The following is a 15,758-nucleotide window of genomic DNA, read 5'->3' as shown; positions in this document are numbered from 1 at the left end:
TTGTTTTATCAGTGGGATTGTGAGAAAGGGGATAACAGAGATTTGAACACTGCAGTCAGTTGTGTACATCTGACTTTCCTCAACCCTATGGTAGACATAGATCTCCACAAGCTCCCCAGGTCTTCCTCTGAGCCTGTGAGCTGAGTAAGTGTATATGCTCTGTATCCCCTGATACTCTGTGACTGTGAATTATGCAGTAATAACTAACAGCTAGAGTGATGTGTGTCAAAAGCCACACAAAAGGGCTGGAGAGATGGCTCAGTGGTTAAGAACACTTGCTACTCTTCTAGGGGATCAGAGTTCGATTCTCAGTAACCATATCAGGAGGCTCACAGACACCTATTCTCCCCATTCCAGGGGATCAGAGACCATCTCTTGGCCTCCTTGAGCACCTGAATGCATACTTGATGTGTTCCTCCTCTCTCCATAGATACACACATGCACACATATGCATACACACATTAATAAAAATATAAATCTCTAAAATGTATGTCAAAGGTGGGAATGCCCACCCCAGTCAGCTTTCCTATTTTGCTCCAATACAACTGAGAAATTGTCTATGGTTCCAGAATATTCTCTTGGGGTAAAAAAAGAAAAAGTCAAAGAACTTAATGTCTAGAGATGATAATTCTAGCGGTGCCTGTTGACTACGTTTACTAAGCAGAATTGTGTCCTGGGCTTTGTGACTGGTGGTGGAGAGGGATCACACTTATGAGTTAAAACTCCTCCATCCACCAGTCTCCTCTGCCCTGTGCTGTTGGAAAATGGTGATGCCTACAGGGTACCCATATGCAGACTGTGCATGTTTTGGTTCCTGTCTAGACCATTCAACCCAAAACCGAAATAGCTGAGCTGACCAAGTAGCTGAATAGGGAGCTAAAGTTGGGGGGGTTGGGGGGTACAGGGGAGAACAGGGGGAGGGGGCAAGACCAGGAGGTAGGCAAGACCGGGAGGGGAAGGGGCCAAGATGCTTAAAAATAGTGGGAAACACGTTGCCCAAGGGCTCAGAGATAAACAGTGCAGTTTCAACATCTAGTCCCACCACTAAGGTCATGGGACTTGGGGAAATTGGTTGTTTCTGGGTCAAAGGTGCCTATAAGGGAGGGACTAGAGGAGTGGGAGGAAGTTGGTTGGGGATGGGGGTAGGAAAAGGTCTTCACTTGCCTGAAAAAGTAAGAGGTGAATAGGAAGAGGTCACAGTTGGGTAGATCCTATCAGCCAATAGTCCCAGTTGTAACTAGCACAACGCTCAGCTGTATCAGGAGAATGCTGTGGTCATTCATTATCCAGTGAAGGCCAAGACGGATGGTGGTGTTTGTAGCCCCTTTCATCAAAGCTCCGGGAACTTCTTCCCGTCTCGCTTCCCACCAGCCCTTCTTAGATGCTCAGGCTCCCTGCCCTTGTGGGAGAAAGAGAACGGTGGCCTTGCATGTTCACTTCCAGGAGCTGGGGAACTCCTTTGAATGGCGTCCTATAAGTTTACCGGCTAATGCTTTGTAGACTGCTTGCTGTGTTCTTTCTGTAGCTCTGAGAACTCCCCACATGGTGACTTATTTAATCCTCAAGACAAACCAACGGGCAGCGCAGTTAGGACTCTCATTAACAGTTAAGCAGTGAGGCACAGCAGCTCCTTGAACTTGCCCAAGAGAGAGCTGGGATTTGAACCTGGAAAGTCCAGCTCTAAAACCTGTGCTCTTAACTACTGTGTTGGTAAGGACTCTGTGTGGTCAGTTAGAGTGCTATTTACCCAGGATGTGCCTGCACTTTGTACATTTTCTCCAACTGACACCAAAAGAAGCTGTCATGTGTGATCATTACGAACCTCTACCTGTGGAAACTGAGGCTCGGTGAGCATCAACAGTGGTCAAGTCACAAAGCCCATAGCAACAGACTACACTTTGGTTTTGAGCATAGACCCAGGAAACAGAGGTTAGCATTCAGCAGAGAATGTTCAGGAGGAAGGACATTAGTGAAAGAAACGGAACATTGTGTGGCCTTTAAAACATCAAAGCACGAATAGTATTTTTGAAGCAACGTTTCATATGAAAAGCAAAATTAAATACCCAATTACACACATACATACCTCAAATCCCCCAATTCATTTAAGTCACATATAAAAGAATGCATCTGACAGAAAAAAAATGTGATAGATATAAAATTCATTCCAAGTTCCCAACAGCAGAAAAGTAAGGATAAATTCAATGAGGAGAGAAACTAAACTCTCCAAAAGCCAGAACACCAAGGACAGTAAGGTGGATGGCAAGTTATGAACATACAATTCTTTGTTTCTAACTCGATAACAAGGTGGCCTTGTGCCTCTGAGATGTTCATGGCTGGAGAATATCTCTGTTCTGGGGAAACGTTTCTTCCTGACTCCAGTGCCGTGTTTCCAACTGCGTGTTCCATCCCGCTGTGCCAAGATTCCCAGGCTGTGGTCTTTGGTCAGCTCAGCCTCCTTCCCAGTGGCAGGCAGCTGCAGTAGAAGGCAGGCCTGAGCTGTGTGGTTCGATGATATTCCAGTCTCTGATCAAGAGTTAATGCTCCTATTGAACAGACAACGTTTTGTGAGTCAGGCCCATGATAAAGAGAAGCCAGAGCCATATAGGTAGCCTCAGGAGGCAGACGTGTGCGTGAAGACTTCTGAGCGGAGGCCTGAATGGCAAGGGATTGGTATCTTCCATCAGCGGTCCAGGGCAGATGTCACTGTGAATGACGAAGATTTGGCTAGAAGTTACACAGAGAAGTGATTCCTCACAGGCTCTCCTGCTTTGCTGTGGCATGAGGCCACCTTGAGAAGTCAGGTGATGGCCAGAACAGAGTAAACTGATGTCTGAGTAGAAGCATTGAGGCCTGAGAAAGAGGCAACAGGGAGCCATGGGAAGTGCTTGGGAGAGAGATCAACTGGTTTGCTTGACTGTGAGCCTCAGCTAAGAAGTCTGGCTAGGTGACAGGGAGGGAGATGGTGGCAAAGCGCTGGGAATAAGGGTGGTGACTGTCCCTTCTCCCTATAATGTTGGGAATAAGAATATAAGAAATATAAGAATATAATAAAAAATAAGAATATAAGAAAGGGATGAGAACTTTAGACAGGGAGAAGGGGGTATTAATGGAGAACCCCTGGGGGAAGTACACACTCAGGAGGCCCCAAAGACCATGTTTTGTTTTCCGGATGGAGATTTGGGGAAGCCTTTCAGGGTTTAGTCTTTAGAACCTTTGCCTGAATGCTTTGTGTAGTCACATCAGAGAAGTGAAGAAGAAGCAGGGAGAGAGAAGGGCAGAGGAGAGAGGGGATAGAGGGACGAAGTGACTGTGTGAGAGTGGAAGAGGTTGATGGGTGAAGACTGGCATAGAGGAATCAGTTAGGACTCCTGAGAGCAAGTCCCTGACCTATGGAGCCAGCTACGGCTGACTTGTCTGGAAGGGGACAGAAAAGACAGACCACCATCTTTATAGCTCCTTCCTCTTGGGCCATCCCAGTGGAACTGTTTTTCAGTGACTACAGCACGGAAGGAGCCAGCCTGTGCAGCTGGGTCAAAACCTTTCAGACTGATTTTGTTGGTATCACAGGCTCACTCCCTTAGTTCTCGGTGTTGCCAGCTTCTTCTCTCTGATGTCAAGCCAGTGACCTTTGCCTCATGTTCTTAGCTTCTCCCTCAGACTGGCTTGACATTCTACATGCCCAGCTGTGTGTGTGTGTGTGTGTGTGTGTGTGTGTGTGTGTGTGAGAGAGAGAGAGAGAGAGAGAGAGAGAGAGAGAGAGAGAGAGAGAGAGAACAAATTGGTGTGATGGTCAATCTTTGTGCCCAAACTGGGTATTCTGATATTTGGTCACTGATAGATGTGTCTGTGAAGATTCTCTGGATGGGACTCTATTCCCAATTGTGATGTGGGATCAAAAAGATTGCCCTTCCCAGTATAAGCACCTTCAGTTGGGGCCTGACTGGAGCAGAAAGGCTAAGCAGGAATCGTGTGTGCAAGGGTGAACAGAGATTTGGGTCTGTTCTTTTCATTGAGACACCAGCTCATCTCCTTTCCCGACTTGCCAACTGCAAATCTTGGAGCTTTTCAGACTCTGAAATCAACTGCACCATCTCTGTAGGAATAAAGACATATATGTGTCTGATCATTGCATTTTTTGGAGGCTTTGAAGATTGTTCTAGAAAGGAGGAAGAATGTAGATAATTATGTTGAGTTTTGTGATTCCAGACTAGGAAGTGGTGGTTTGGAGAGAAGAGTGCTCCAGTAGGAGTACCCTATGTTAAAGGCTGGAGAGCTTAAGATGGTGGATAAGTACTTGTGGATGGAGGTACCAACATGCCCTGTTGCCCCTGTGAGGAGGATTCTGACAGCAGCACAACTGGAGAGTCTGCAGACACTGGACCATGTGAGGCCCTGGCTGGGCTGTCTGGTCAGTTTCCTGTCTTTCCAGAAGTTATCTTAGGAAAGGGATTCTATTGAAAACCAGGACAGCACTTTCAAACATAGAACGACCCAGGCAATCACAGCGTGAGCCATGGGAAATGGCCTGGAACATTCTAAAGAAAGACATGACATCCTCTTATCAACGTTTTAAGGCTTCTGGTGGCTTCTGTGTGGAAGGCAGAGAGGAAACTGTAGCCTGGTGACAGAGAGCAGTGAGGAACATTCATCTCTGAGTCTGCTGCTCAGAAATTCACTGATTATGCTACTCTGAGTGTCTGGGACTTCAGTTAACACCCTTACCCATGTTTCCAGCTTGCTGTACTGTCCCAAAGATTCCAACTTGATAAAGTAACAGCAGAATTAGCTAAGTCCTTCAAATCTCCCTGTCAAGACATATAAAATATATGATCTATATTACATTAGTGTACATATTACTCATTTGTGTATATACATATGTGCATGTATATACATAAACTTGTACGTATGTATGCATATATACAAGTTCTATTAATATGAACTACATATTGAGACATCCTCACTGTCTTTTGGCACACATTTTCTGCAAGCCTTGGGACCTCTCAGGTAGCCAGAGTGTCTTTTCCATGAACACTGACTGGAAACCTGTAGGTGTCTTTACAATAGAAGCTCTTCAGCAAAGAGACCATGACAGGATTAGAGGATTAGGACTCTCTGTTGCAATTTCTTGGGGCTGGAGGTTGAGAAGATCTCAGTGCCCAACAATGTAATGAATCATAGACCCTTCAGTGGGGCCTAAAGTAAAGCAGGAGGAGGTCAGTGCTGGTGAGCTTTCTAATAGCAGAGCATAGATGAATGGAAGGCAGTACCCAGGGAAGGGCATGGACAGTCACCCTTCCCACCGCTGTGGCCTGTGCATCTCCTCCAGTAGGCTGCTGTTTTGTACCAGAGGTACATAGATTAGCTACCCTTGTCCACAATGCCAGCAAGCAGAAGCATTTCATAATGAGTGCTTTTGATCATGTATTGAATATTTGCATGTGTACGATGAGATGATTTGGGAATGGAATCCAAGTCTAAGCATACAATTCATTTTTGTTTCATATGCACCTTATATTCCCGGCCTGACAGCAATCATGTACATTTCTGGTGTGCCTGTGTTTTGACTGCAGCCACCACTTGAGGGCCACATAATAATTTTCACCTATGCCGCCATGTTAATGCTTGGAGAGTTTCAGCGTTCAGAGCAGTTTGGATTTCAGATCTTCCAGGTTCAGTCTCTGACAGAAGATCATTGAAGAATGAGACCCAGCCAGTAGGACTTACCCTTGAGATTTTGAACTTCATGGTACCTCATGTTCTTGTGAGTGTCTAACTAATGCTAATTTTAAGTTCTATACACATGTTCATAAGGTGGCTAAGCTGTGACACTCTGAAAGAAGTTGATAAAAAACCATTTCCAGATTAAAACGGCATGCTGGGATCCATGCCTAATGTCAGTCTGCATGCATCTGTATATGTATGGCAGATTGTCATTAGTCTACACTTAGGTGTTGCTTAGCCAGGAGTGCTGGTAGACCTGTCGTTAGATGGTTCCTTGCTGTCTAAATATCAGAGAGTGTTCTTCACAGACAATCCCTTTAATTGACATTATGGAATACCATCTTATGTGGGTACTCTATACAGCATAGGATGGTCTATGCATTCCCATTGGCATTTTGGGTTTTGTGGTTGTTGTTTTTTTTTTTCTTGTGAGAACCCCTACTAGTGCAGAATTGTGCATTGTGGCTGATGTGGCAAATGTCCTTTGATAATTGCAATTGAATGCTACCATAAGCCAGTGAGCTCAGAAAGCAGCCCATGGCCGGTCAACATCTTTTCGTTCGGAGGGAGCAAGATTCAGTGTGTTCCATGATGGCACCAGCATGTCCTATATTCAGAACTATGAGTCACAAGCTTCTGTCATACTATAATGCCTTGGTGCTATGTTTCCTCTCAGCAGCTCTAGGAAACTAATAATGCAAAATAATGATATGATACTATCATAAAATATTAGTGTATTTGTGGGGATAGAAGCTTGGCCTCTGGGGTTTGCAAAGGATGTGTCACCGAACAGATCTGCAGGACCCAGGGAAGGCTTCACTGGCACTGGGGGCACTGAGTCAGGGAGAAGTTTGGAGCTTTGGTTTCCACTGTCATCCTTTACGCTGGGCCCTTTGTCTCCACTGTGCTTACTCTGCACTGTATCCTGAGGTTTCTCCCTCAAGCCACACAGTCTTGAGCATGCTCTTTGGTCAAGTGCTGAAGTCAACTGTTGGGTGAGAACATGACGTACGGGCTGGAGGGACGCTCAGCTATTAAAGGCTGGGTTCACAACCCAAAATATGAGAAGACATGAATTGGTCATTAGGACAAACATTGGTCTTAATGCAGACCTGGGGTTTCCCTGGAAGTCAGGATCCCTTCCTCAAAGCTCTGAGGGAGGTCACCGTACCCAGGCACTTCCAGCAGGTGCTGAAGCTTCCAGTCAATTCTTTTCCATATTGTTGACTGAGAAAAACCATGCTTCCGTGAGCATGCTCGAGCTTTGGATGCAGTCGCAGCAGGTCAGAGCTAACACTTGGTCAGTGCTCACCATGGGCTGAGCAGCATGCTGGGGACACTTTCTGAGGATCACTTAGTTCAAATGTGACACCCATTTTGGAAATGAGAAAATGTGGACTTTGGTAAGTCTTTCTGGATTGATATGCTAGGACGCATATCAAGGGCCGGCATTTAGACTACCCTAGGGCGGAGGCAGCATTTACTATTATCTTCCTGTTGTCTGTCTGTCTGTCTGCCTTTCTGTCTCTGCTATCTCTGTCTCTCTCTTATACACAAACACACACACACACACACACACACACACACACACACACACACACACCCCTAAAGTCAGTGACCAAACCTTAAGTTCTCTAGCATTCTCAACACAGCATAGTTCTGAATATCCCTTCCCAGTAAGCCATGGAGACTAGTCCCTTATACAATCCTGCTATTGGGCATAGATGAGAGACACATTATCTATCGACTACCTTTAGATTTGAGGCTTGAAGGCCTAAGAGGACCCCCAACCCACTGCAGGCTTCCTGGGTTGTTTTTCATTCCTTCTGTTCCTCACCAGAGGAAGCCAGCTCTCCCTTGTTGGGTTTACAGTTCACCATGCCCCTTACTTATATTAGGGGTTTTGGGGGACCCCCACCACCAGTATTCAGATGATGGAAATCTAAAATTTGATGCTTTCCAACTCTGGCTGGGTGTGCCTTACACCCAAAGTAGACACCATTCTTTGTTGTTTCCCTTCTTCTGTCTTAGATGCCCAGGGTGAGGATGTCTCTGTCTTCCCAGGCCTGAGCTATCATGCTGTACGTGACCACTTGGCATTTTAATCTTGGAACTAATTTGCCCTGTCCATACAGTCCCATGTTGTTAGGGAACTGTATACTTAGGGGTATTTAGAAGCATCCTTACCAGCGTCTGCCTTCTAAATGTCAATGGCATCGAGCTGCACTGTGACAAGCCCTGGGGAGAGAGATACTCACACTGGCTGGCCTAAGCACTCATCTGAGGTACTTGATGTTGAATCCTTCCTCTTTGCCCACACAGTTGCTTTTTAAGAATCCCCTGTGGCTCCAGTTAATCATGGAACCCTCTTCTTGTTAGATCAATCTGTTGAGGAACATGGAGAAAAGATCTCTCTAATGTACAAGAGGGGACTTTTTTCCTCCACAAGAAAGGAACAGGAGCTGATTGGATCTGCTGGCCCCAACATCTAGACAAGAAAAATAAAATTCAGAGACAAAGTAGATAGGACCCAGGTTACTAGTGACATTGTAGTGACAGTCACCTCACCAACCTAGAATCGGCAACCATAACTGGTGTTGGTTTTGCTATATGATGCTGTTTATTGGAGCAAAGGAACTAGCCTGAATAAACATGGAGGGTTTTTTTCATCTGAGATCAAGGTTTACTGTACAGTTACAGGTACTAAGAGTGTGAAAGAAAATCACAAATTATGGAAACAGGAGAATCTCAAAAATGGTCTCACCTGGCAAGAGTTGATTAATCCTTCCTTTCTCTTCTCTTCCTTCTCTCCCTCCCTCACTTCTCCCTCTTTGTTCTTTTTTTCCTTTCAAGTAGTGGGATTGCAATGGTAACTCCGTTCAGGTGACCCACTTATTTCAGACAACTGAGTATATAGGGCTACTGTAGCAAGCACGAACCACAGTGACCTGCTTAAGCTGACTGCTTGAGACAAAGGGAATTCAATGGAGAAAGGATGGTCTTTTTAGGAATCTAAGGATCATATGCAAAATCATCATAATTATTATAATGATGATAATAAACTTGACCCTTACCTCATATCTCTTACAAAATGAACTAAAAAATGGATCGTCAGAAGTATCTCAGACCTGTACTAACATATGTAGCACATGGATGCAACTAAAATACATCTTGCTAACAGAAAGGTGCAAGACCCTAAGACTATACAGTATTTAATTCTACTTAGTGGTGAGATCATACAAACCATGACCAAGAGGCTGAGCAGACAGCCCAGTGAGTAAGTGTGAGCTGTACACATGAAGAACTGAGTTGGGTTCCAGGGTTCATGGAGAAATCTCGGTGTGATGGAATACTTCTTTATTCCCAGTGCTAGCAGGCAGAGAAAGGAAGCCGATCTTTGGCATTTGCTCAGGAGCAAGCCCTACCAGATCTGTACTCCCCAGGTTCAAGGAGAGATTTCTCAGAAACTAAGTTGGAGAGTGACAGAAGAAATCACCCAAAGTCAAGCTTTAGCTTCCACATGCGTGCGCACCACAAGCACTTGTACACACACACACACACACACACACACACACACACACACACAGAGAGAGAGAGAGAGAGAGAGAGAGAGAGAGAGAGAGAGAGAGGCAAATCTTTATATGTAAAAGATAAAATAAAAGTGGAAGTGGATACATTTCGATACCAGCGTGGATATGTATACTTAAATTTATATTTCCTTAGAAAGCATGAAAACAGCAACATCCCAGTACCAACGAACATTTCTAATCCTAAAATAATATCTCATTGCCATTAATAAGAACCGTGGCTTAAGTGGAGGAGATGAAGAATTAGTTTGGAGCCCGTTGTGGATTTGACAGTGAGGGGTAACAGGAAAGCACACTACTCATCTATCACACAGCATACTGACCGCAGTTCATACAAGGCTGACCACATTTCAACTGTACTCCTATACATGTACACATGCCTGGCACACGCCCACACAATACGTAAGGCAGTAAGAAGCATGTTACTTAACTCGATCTGACCATTTCACAATATACATGTGAGTATCGCATATACCCTTAATGTATACATTTATTCGCCAATTCAAACAACTCTTTACTTATTTATTTGTTTGCTTGCTTTTGAAGACAGGGTTTCTCTGTGTAGCCCTGGCTATCTGGGAACTTGCTCAGTAGATCAGGTTTTCCTTGAATTCACTGAGATCCACCTACTTCTGCCTCCCAAGTGGTGGGATTAAAGACATGTAGCAGCAAGGCCCAGATGATTCAAACAATCTTTAAAGGGCTTTAAAAAAATTATAAAGGAGTGGGGTTGGGGATTTAGCTCAGTGGTAGAGCGCTTGCCTAGCAAGCGTAAGGCCCTGGGTTCAGTCCTCAGCTCCGGAAAAAAAAAAGAAAAAAGACAAAAATTATAAAGGAATAAGTGTGCATTGATAAGGCATACCTCCTTTGTGAGAACATCCCCAATGACCTGGGATTATCTGTGCACTGGGAAAAACATAACTGACAAGCTGAATGAGGGTAGACTAGAGCCCAAAGAATGAAGTAAACACTGGACTGGACTGTGAAGTGACAAATGACTAGGGACTACAAGAGAGTATGATTCTGCTTTACAGAAGAGTTCTAGTGACCTGAGCAAAGAGAGTCACCACAGGTAAACCCCTGATCATCTCAGACAACCTCCAGGGGACACAAAGGCTTAGGAAAAAAAATCATACATTTGCACAATTTCCACAAATAAACACCTCTTTATTGCAGACAGAAGAATGATCGGGGTTCATGGTTCAGTGGCTAAGAGCACTGTATTTTTCAGAGGACATGAGTGAGATTCCCAGCACCCGCATGGTGGCTCCTGGCCATCTGTCCCTCCAGTTCCAGGTGATCCAATACCGTCTTCTGGTCTCCAGCGGTGCCAGGCGTGTACTTGTTTCACACATATACATGCAATCAAAATGGACACAGAAAATAAAAACTAACGTATCTTTTTCAATGGAAAAAGATAGTACCATCTTCCTCAAGTGGCCACGGCTAACACCGCCAGTGACATTGAGGAGAACCTCATCTTTTGCCTGCTGACCCCGAGTCTTTCATGTTTGTGACATGTTTACTAATAAAGTGTAATCAGAGTCTAATCATAGTAAATGATCACACAGTCCCAGACTGAGGACCAGCACATAATGTAACCGGCTGGTAGCTTCAGATTTTTCCAGATTATTAAAGAGCAGGAAAGTGTTCTTGAGAGCATCTTCTGTCAAAAGCCACAGACGCCCTTCTTTGCGCGGGAGACGGTGTGCTGTGTGCGTGCCCCATCTCCGTGCTCCAACAGTTATTCATGGGATTTTCAAGGAAGGCCCACTGATTTGGAAGCCAAAACTTAACAGTATTTTAAAAAGGTGAATGTGAATGTATTCTAGGAGGGAACTGACAGACAGTAGGACAAACCAATCTATAACTTGCAAAGAGTGCAGGGAAGCTGCCAAAATTAAAGTTGGCAGAAAACTATTCGCTAAGTCTCCAAAAAAGAAAACAACAACAAAAAGAGAGGTTATATTACAAATCCTATAAATATTTCAGGAATGGTAGGTAAAGCATTCTTAATACTGATGAACAAAGTTTTAGCTTGTTTTGGAAAAACAGTTTCTACTATAAAATTACTGACGACTGGAAGTTATCCGCAAAATTTTATACCTAAGTATTTGCAGATGTAATTTATTTTTCTGACAGCACGCCTGTGCAAGGAAAGTTGCTTTTAATAAACCATGAACGCAGTGGGGTTTTGCCAATTAGGTTCAGAGGAGCTGTAATCAGTCTGATTCGACGTGATATGCAGCTCCTTCAGTTCAGCACTGACCCATAGAAGGCTTCAAGCTTGCTAAGAGTTTGTGAAAGATGAGCTCCCCAGGCTCGGAATGCCCAGGCAACATGGCTGACCCAGGGCACAGCCCAGGCCCCAAAGCACCACACAGGTGGGGACTGAGTGCCACATGCTTGTTCAGGCTTGAACAGTCAAGCAAACTTGCTCTCTATTTTAATTTATTCTTGAAAACATGGACATGATGGTAATCCATTTATTATCTTTTCTCTATTGATCAGCCAGAAGATAAAACCCAGTTCCTAACAAACTGTCTTCCCTTTTGGTGCTGTTGAGGATTTCAAAGTCTTCCTTTTGAGGACCTCAATAATTTCACACACACACACACACACACACACACACACACACACACACACACACTCACACACTCACATTCACACACACACTCACATAACACACTCACACACAGTCACACACACTCACACTCACACACTCACACTCACATACTCACACACACACAGACACACTCACACACTCACACACACAGTCACACACACTCACACTCACACACTCACACTCACATACTCACATTCACACACACACTCACACTCACACACTCACACACACAGTCACACACACTCACACTCACACACTCACACTCACATACTCACACACACACAGACACACACACACTCACACACTCACATTCACACACACACTCACATAACACACTCACACACAGTCACACACACTCACACTCACACACTCACACTCACATACTCACACACACAGACACACACACTCACACACTCACACTCACACACACTCACATAACACACTCACACACACACAGTCACACACACTCACACTCACACACTCACACTCACATACTCACATACACTCACACACACACACAAAGGCACACACACACACATGCACACAGACACATATATACATGCATGACCCAGACACCAACACATATATATATACACACACAGATATGTAGACACAGATACAGACCCACATATACATACACACAGAGACATGCAGACTCACAGACAGATACACAGACACATACATACACACACGTTTCTTTGTGTAGCTTTTAAGTACTAAAATTGAACGTTCAGAAAATATTGAGGTCCTATTCAGAAAATATTGCAAAATGAAGCAGCAAATTGGCTGAAAGATTATTAAACAAAATTTGAAGACTTTTTAAATTTAAATTTTTATTTATCCATTTGTCTGTATTTTACCAGTTGCTTTGTTTTTCACAGTTAAAATCGGCAATAAGCCAGGCATGGTGCCACATTCTTGTATGCATTGTAGGCTGAGGTGGAAGGTTTTCTGCTAGTTCAAGGCCACCGTGGACTACATATAAAGACACCTTTTCTCAACAAAGCAAAACCAAAATGACTAGATACATAAATAAACAGTTAATGATAATAATTCCTCTGTCACCTAACCCCCTGGAGTTATGGGACTGATTTTAAGGGAGGCACTTTAAAACTTTGCTTTGGAAAGCAAATTCCCACACAACCTGCAATTAGACTGAAGCCTCCTGTCTTTGAAACCTCACAAGCCACCCCTGAGATTTCAGGTTTGTATTAAAGGCAGGATGCTACAACGAAACCGAGGCAGAAGCTGCTCGCATTTTAGTGCGATCGCTCAGCTGGTCTAAGTGGAGACAGGCATCATCTTTACTACTGGGACTCTGGGAGCTTTCTCAAGACATCTCTTCTAGGTTCCAGCTTGCTAGAGTGGCCTTGAAAGTGAGGGGTACGTGCAGCTGGAGCTCCCAGACAGGAACTGAAACAAGCCTACTGGCAGTTCGGGCACCTCCAGTAGTTTCTACTTTCCTGTACGCAGTCTACTTCCAGGTTCCGGCCCTAAAATGGAAGGCACTGTGAGAAACAGACACACAAAGCTATTTTGGTCGGGGCTGGCTTGAAAGGTCCCATCTCACACCTATCTCCTCCTGCAATGCTAACTGATCCCAAAGCAGAAGGAGAAGGAGTGTTTGTTGTCCTAGGTCTAGGTTTGATACTTAACAACCTTATACAGACAATGGGAGCGAGGGATGGGACCAGCTGGTTTCTGGTCAGAGAGGGCAGGAAACAAAGTCCTCTTCAGCCTGCGTGGCTGAGGTAGTGTGGGCCCTCCCGGAGTTAGAATTAAATATTAGATATCCAGTGGCACTTGAAGGACAAGGAAGACAGAAGCGTAGGACCATCGGTTGAGGGAAATACTCAGGGTGATATAAGCACCACAAAGTTAAACCCACAGGGACATGCTTTGTCAATTGCAGTGTTTAAATAATTGCAGTAGTAAATGTTTAAACTACTGAACTTAGATACTGAGCATGTTAATTTTTGACAGTTTTGTTACCTGCTTAAATTTTGCATAAGAGACCAGCTATTACCTACTTTGGTTCTTGCAGAATACATACCTACTATGATGCCAACATGTCCCCAAGAGCTTCAGGTGATACTCATGGAGCCCAAGCAGTGTCGCTCAAAGTGCCTTCATCGTTCCCAAAGCCAGCCATTGCTCTCCTTTTAGATCTCCTGTGTCCTTGTGGAAACCAGCCACCCGAACCCTACTAAGATATATATATATATATATATATATATATATATATATATATATATATATATATATATATTCAAATGGAGAAGGCGATAGGGTTTGGAGGTGGCTTGAGTGAGCCTTTCCCAGCGTTGTTCCCAACATGCCGAGGTTGGAAGCACAGCAAAGCTTTGAGAGACGAGGCCTCGTGGAAGGTGATGGGCGATGCTATCCTTAAAGAGAGCCGGGTTTCACAAGAGGGTTATCGTAAAAGTTCCAGACCAGCCATTTTCTGGGCTCTGACTTCACCCCTTGCCTGTAGTCACTCCTCCTGCACAACCCCTGCCCCTGCCACCGTGATGATACCATGTCTTATCTCTCAAAGTGGCCAGAGAGCTGACCCCTGGGATCTTCTCTGAGCTGTGTAAACTTCCAGTCTTTAAATGAACCTTCTATACATGTTACTCAGCCTCGGGTATTTTGTTATAGTAACAGAAGATGGACAAAGAACAAGGCTAGAGTGGCATTTCTGACAAGTCCCCAGGGGGTGTTAGCATTGCTGCCCTCTTAGCCCCATTTTGAATATCAAGGGTCTTCAAAGTGGTAGCCATGGTCAGCTTTTAATATATCCTTCTGAAGAATCCAGAATATCCTGTAATCTTGGACCAGACTCTTCATGTGTCAACAAAGGACTGGAGGTGGAAGGCTGAGGAAGTAGCTTGGTGGTAGACCACTTGTCTAGCATGCTCAGAGCCCCATGTTGGATCCTTAGCACCATATAATGAAGAAAATTATGGGATATAATAGGAGCTGCTCCTTGGGACAGGGCACAGGTCTTTAATATTCCTGGAACCTATGATTCAATCTCTCTCTCTCTCTCTTTCTCTCTCTCTCTGTCTCTTTCTCTACACACACCCACACCCACACCCACACCCACACACACACCCCACACACACATCACATATGCCACATATGCCATACACACTGCACACAACATGCAGACACCTAGATTTTCTACTTCAGTTATCACTGGCCTGGACCATGTGGCTGTGTATCGGCCACCTCTGTGTACTGTTTAGTCAATCAATATATTGATTTGTGTTCACCAATATCAGAAACTTAGCACACCTTTCTCTGTTGACTCTGTGATTCTCACACGCTTGATTTGTGTGTTTTCTTGGTCTCATTAGCAACCGACAATCTATCAAAAGGCTGTGTTTAAACTCAGTCTTCGAATGAGAATAAACAGCAGTCAATTAACCCTGTAAAGCGATCTAGACCCTAATGGCTTTTGGCTTTGGAAGCTACTAGAAATTTTTATGTTAATTAAGTTGAGAACTCAAGAAGAAATAAAAGCACTGTTTTCTAAGTCGTGTTTAATTTGGGCTCAGTCCATGGCACTGTTTGGAGCAGAACATACGGGATTCTTCTTTGGATTTGCAGCCCGAAAATGAATAGTACTCACGTTGATATAATTTGAATAGCAATTATGGAGTGGAAATGATGTTCTGGACGCAAACATTTCACCTACTCTGGTATTTATTTATTTTTGCTGATATTGTTGTTGTTTCAACCAATAGCCATAACTAGTTGCTTCTTAGGGTTTGTCTGTTCTGTCCCTAATTTTCCTCTCTTCCTCCTTCTCTCTAATC

Source organism: Rattus norvegicus, chromosome 19 (assembly GCF_036323735.1).
Source record: "Rattus norvegicus strain BN/NHsdMcwi chromosome 19, GRCr8, whole genome shotgun sequence".
Taxonomy (NCBI): domain Eukaryota; kingdom Metazoa; phylum Chordata; class Mammalia; order Rodentia; family Muridae; genus Rattus; species Rattus norvegicus.
Note: the sequence above shows the minus strand (reverse complement) of the source record.